This window comes from Ipomoea nil, unplaced genomic scaffold (genome assembly GCF_001879475.1).
Source record: "Ipomoea nil cultivar Tokyo-kokei standard unplaced genomic scaffold, Asagao_1.1 scaffold0761, whole genome shotgun sequence".
NCBI classification, from domain to species: Eukaryota; Viridiplantae; Streptophyta; class Magnoliopsida; order Solanales; family Convolvulaceae; genus Ipomoea; species Ipomoea nil.
The window spans coordinates 207,501-212,725 of NW_017617189.1; the positions used below are offsets into that span (position 1 = coordinate 207,501).

Genomic DNA, 5,225 nt, shown 5'->3' on the forward strand with positions numbered 1-5,225 from the left:
TCATAATGTTTGATCGCAACCAAACAGTGGACAGCAGCCCAAGAGTGATCATATGACCGCAGCCAGGAATATGAACCGCAGCTCATGTAAAACGTTTGATCGCAACCAAACGGTGGACCGCAGCCCAAGAGTGTAATTCTGACCGCAGCCAGCTTCTGAACCGCAGCTCAGGAATAACCAATTTGATCGCAACCAAATTGGGGTATCATGCATGCATAACACATAGCAAGCACATGCAACCCACATTAACACATTGGGGAAAGGGAGAAAACGTATAATGAAACCTATGCGTGGTCATCCACATACTAGGATTAATCCTAAGGGGTTCATACTTCTTTCACCTAGGCCAACCGGATACCAATTCGACTAGCATGCGATATGTAAGAATCATTTATCCTACGAACGGTACCCGAAACATAAACTAGACTTAGGCACGATAAACGGGGTCCATTGGGACACCACGAGGGTCGGGGAAACATCAAACGGGGAAGCCGAAGTCCCAAGTTGGGCAAGTTCCAGCGGGTAGCCGGTGGGTGGAGGATCACCCGCCGGCTGCCCGCCGGCGATAAACCTCCGGGCAGCGGGTGCCCGGCGGGCAGTCGTCTGCCCGCCGGCTGCCCGCTGCCGGTGGCGTCGTATTTCGGGCAGCGGTTCCCCCTACCCCCCACTGACTCTTTATCAAAATAAACGTCCCGGGATCCTTCGTGGAACCCGAAACCATGCTTAGACACTTATAAACGCAATTGGTGACACCACGTAGACAATTAACGGATCAAAAGCAAGAATCATATAACACACATCCTATCATGATTTCTAAGTATAATCAACCCCCGAACATGCGAATTCCCACCCAAATAAATCAAGAATATCACAATACGAATATCACGATTCATCCTAAGGCTCTAATCATATTTAAATCATCAAGATCATAGTTCATCTTTTAACATCAAGAAACATCAAGATTTATCAAGAACATCACATAATCATCAAAAACCTCTTATCATCATCAAGATCATCAAGATCCCACATAAAATCATCTCACCAATTATCAAGATCATATCATCAATACCATAAACGATTCATCGAGACACAAGCATAGAGAAGAAGCCAAGGAAGGAGATTATAGCAAAGAAAATAGGTTTTGTTAAGACATGGGTTACCTCTTAGCCTTAATTAGAATCCTTGGCTATAAAGGGTCTTTCTCTAAGATCTTCTCTTCTTGATTTCTCCTATGGGAATTCTTGGGAATTCTTGTGTGGTGAAAGCTATTGAGGTGTGGGTTCTAGGTGCCTCCTATTGTAACACCCCGTGTTACGGCCTTCAATCCCGGATTAATTATTTAATTAATTCCGTTAATAATAATTAAAAAGGGATTTAATTTGGCTAGGATTCCCTTTAATTAATTAATGTGGTCCACCATGGATCGTGGACCCTTGCCTAGACTAGAGTCTTAAGCCTATTAGGAATAAAGAGAGTAAACCTTTTTACTAATGAGATTCTAATTAGGAGTCTTAGACCTAATTATCTATTAGAAATAAAGAAAGTAGCCCTTTACTATTCAGATCATGATTAGGATTCCCTTTAATTAATTAATATGGTCCACCATGGACCATGGACCCTTATCCCTAAACCAAGCCCTTAGTCCTATAAGGAATAGAATTAGTAAACACATACCATTCAGACCCTAATTAGGACTCCTAAATATATATATAAGGACATAGGAGGCACCTAGAAGTCACACCACAATAGATATCACCACACAAGAATTCCCAAGGGACTCCCCACCACCAAGCCTAGGGAGATCAAACGGATGGAAATCTTAGGGAAGAACCTTAATAGCCAAGGGAGGATTAATTAAGGCTAAGAGGTAACCCATGTCTCAACAAAACCTATTTTCTTCGCTACAATCTCCTTCCTTGGCCTCCTTCTATATGCTTGTGTCTTGATGAATTCCTCTATGCTACTTGTGATATATTCTTGATGATTGATAAGATGATTTATGTGTATTCTTGATAATCTTGATGATCTTGATGTTAAAAGGAGGTTCTTGATATTGATGTGATGATTGTTGACGAATCTTGATGATTCTTAATAAAATATGGTTTTGATGATTTGGGTGGGTTTAGAGCCCTAGGTTGGATTGGGAATTTGTGTTATGATGTTCTTGATATATATTTGGGTGGGAATTCGCATGTTCGGGTGTTGTTTATGTTTAAAAGTCGTAATAGAATGAGTTCTATGTGATTCTTGCTTTTGATCCATTAATTGCCTACGTGTTGTCAGTAATTGCGTTTTAAAGTGTCTAAGCATGGTTTCGGGTTCCACGAAGGTCCCCGGGAAGAAATTATGGTAAAAGAGTCAGTGGGGGGTAGGTGGGGGTGGGGGAACCCGCCACCTACCCGCTGTCCAGATATCACCGCCGGGCAGCGGGTAGCCGCCGGGCAGTTGTCTGCCCGCCGACAACCCGCTGCCGGAACAGTGAATTCCGGCGCGCAGCCGGCGGGTGACCCCCACCCACCGGCTACCCGTTGGACCCTACCCCACCCCGGGTCTTCGGCTTCCCCGTTTGATGTTCCCCACTCCCCATGGTGTCCCAACGGACCCCGTTTGTCGTGCTCAAGTCTAGTTTGATATTTCGGTTACCGTTCGTAGGATAAATGAGTCTTAGGAATTGCATGCTAGTTGAATTGGTAACCCGTTGACCTAGTGGAAGTTATTTGAACCCTTAGGACTATTCTTAGTATGTGGATGATCACACGTAAGTTTATTTATATGTCTTTCCCTTCCCTATGTGCTACTACGTGCTGCTATGTGTTATGTGATGCATGATGCCCCAATTTGGTTGCGATCAAATGGGATGTTCCTGAGCTGCGGTTCAGAAGTTGGCTGCGGTCAAATTGGTTACTTATGAACTGCGGTTCATTCTCCTGGCCGCGGTCAGTGATTCACTTCTTGGGCTGCGGTCCACATGGGCCTCGGTGCTATGACCCACCGAACCTGAACGCGCCAGGACGGTGTGTAGGGCCAATAAGCCGAGGAAGGCTGTAGTCTATGGATCCAAGTAATCGGGCGGTGTGTAGGGCTACGGCTGGCTGCGACCCACCGGGTGATGGGACGGCGGTGTGTAGGGCCATAGTCTCCGAGGATCTTCGCCCACCGACTGAGTATAGCTCCGCGGTGTGTCGGGCTTGATCCGCTATGGTCCACCGGACGTACCCATCGGCGGTGTGTAGGGTCGTAAGTCCCCCCTTGTAAAGGGGATCGCGGTCCACCGACTGGGTGCGTCAGCGGTGTGTCGAATCGTGATCCGACGTTGAGTTCGTCAGCGGTTCTCAAAGTGTTGGTTGCGATCAACTCCCCTCATACCGCGATACTGAGGTAGGGTGCTGCGGGGCCGTGTTAATGCTATAAGTTTTAACCCTCATGTTCGGGGCATGTGATTGGTCCCGTGGCGCCATCAAGGGTTATGTGCTATGAATGATGAATGAATATTGATATGACGGAATTGGAAAGTGAACTGTGACCTTGATGCGTATTCCTTATGATGTTATCTCTACTTAAACTGCTCATTACTGTTTGATGTGCTTGTCCCTATTTGCTGAGTCTATTCCTGGTTTTAAAGCTAGAGTCTCTTAAGTATATATCTTCCTGCTTCAAAATGATGTTCGTATATCTATATATATCTATCTATAATGTATTTCAACACGTTGGAGTTGGTTACCGGCATCATTCACTGAACAGATATATTTGGCTTTCAGGCACAGATGATTAGCTCCCAGAGCGCGCTAGAAGAGCTTGGAGTAGATAGATAGTTTTCCTTTTTGGCCTGCGTGCCACGATGATGTATTGAGGATAATTAGTTAGTTTAGCCTGTGCATCTGAATTCTCCAGCTCAGATGTGGCATAGCACCCCGCACCCTTATGTTTAGTAATACTCTGTTTTGGGATTTAATGAGAATTTACCTTTATTATATAAGTTTTAAAAGTTTCAAAATTTCGGGGTGTTACACCTATGCCCCCTATTTATATACCTAAGAGTCCCAATTAGGGTCTAAATACTATGGGCTTGCTAATTCTATTCCTTATAGGAGTAAGGAGTTGGTTTTAGGGGTGAGGGTCCATGGATTATGGTGGACCCTTTCTTAGTTGATTAATGGGTTTTTATTCTCTTTTTAGGGTAAGTGATTAAATAATTAGTTAGGGTTAGGGGTCGTAACACGGGGTGTTACAGTTGAGTCCTCACGTCATCCCGAACCAGCACTGAGCTGATTGCGACCTGCGAGATGTCCCAGTACAAATATAAGACCTCCCCCTTCTCTGGTTCGGTTAGTGGGGGTAAGGACATTAAGTAGGTTGTGAGGTCCTCGAAAGCCTTTTGGCACTCATCCGACTATTCAAACCCCTTGCTATTCTTAAGGACCCCAAATAAAGGCAAAGACCTCTCAGCCGACCTCGAAAGGAATCGACCAAGGGCCGCTAGCCGACCATTGAGGAGCGAGACCTCTCGGAGAAACCTCGAAGGTTCCATCTCCAATATGGCCTTGACCTTGTCGGGTTTGGGCTTAATGCCTTTTTTGGAGACCATGTAACCTAGAAATTTACCACCATGCACCCCAAATGTACACTTCTTAGGATTTAAACATAAATCAAACTGTTTCATTATGGAAAATACCTCAAACATGTCCTCTACGTAGGAGTCGGCCTCGAAGCTCTTCACTATCATGTCATCGACGTAGGCCTGCATATTCTGGCCAAGGACCCGCTTAAAGACCTTGGCGACCATCCTTTTGTACGTAGCACCCGAGTTTTTAAGCCCGAAGGCCAAAACACGGTAGCAAAAGACTCCTTCAGGGGTTGTAAATGCCGTCTTTTCTTCGTCATCTTCACGCATGAAGATTTGGTGGTACCTACAGAAAGCGTCTAAGAAACTCATGAGTGCACAGCCCGCTGTCTCATCTACGAGTTGATCAATATTGGGTAATGGGAAAGGGTCCATCAGGCACGCCTTGTTGAGGTCGGTGTAGTCCACACACATCCTCCAAGTGGGTGGTTTGGGTGCGAGGGCCACATTCGCGAGCCACTCGGGGAATAGGACCTCCCTTATGTGCCCTATTTCGAGGAGGGTGTTAACTTCCTTTCTTCACGAATTCTCACATCTCCGCGAAGAGGTACCTTTTTCATTGTTGAACCGATTTGGTTGTGGGGTCTACCACCAATTTGTGGGT

At 45.6% G+C, this 5,225-nt stretch overlaps 1 long non-coding RNA gene across 1 annotated transcript in view; it reads left to right on the forward strand.

The window, feature by feature from the left end:
- Positions 1 to 4,776, forward strand: part of LOC109176870 — a 9,587-nt gene extending 4,811 nt beyond the window's left edge. The window contains exon 3 of the long non-coding RNA XR_002053475.1: positions 4,695 to 4,776. This is a non-coding gene — a long non-coding RNA (uncharacterized LOC109176870). The remainder of the gene's footprint in view (positions 1 to 4,694) is intronic.
- Positions 4,777 to 5,225: the final 449 nt, after the last annotated feature.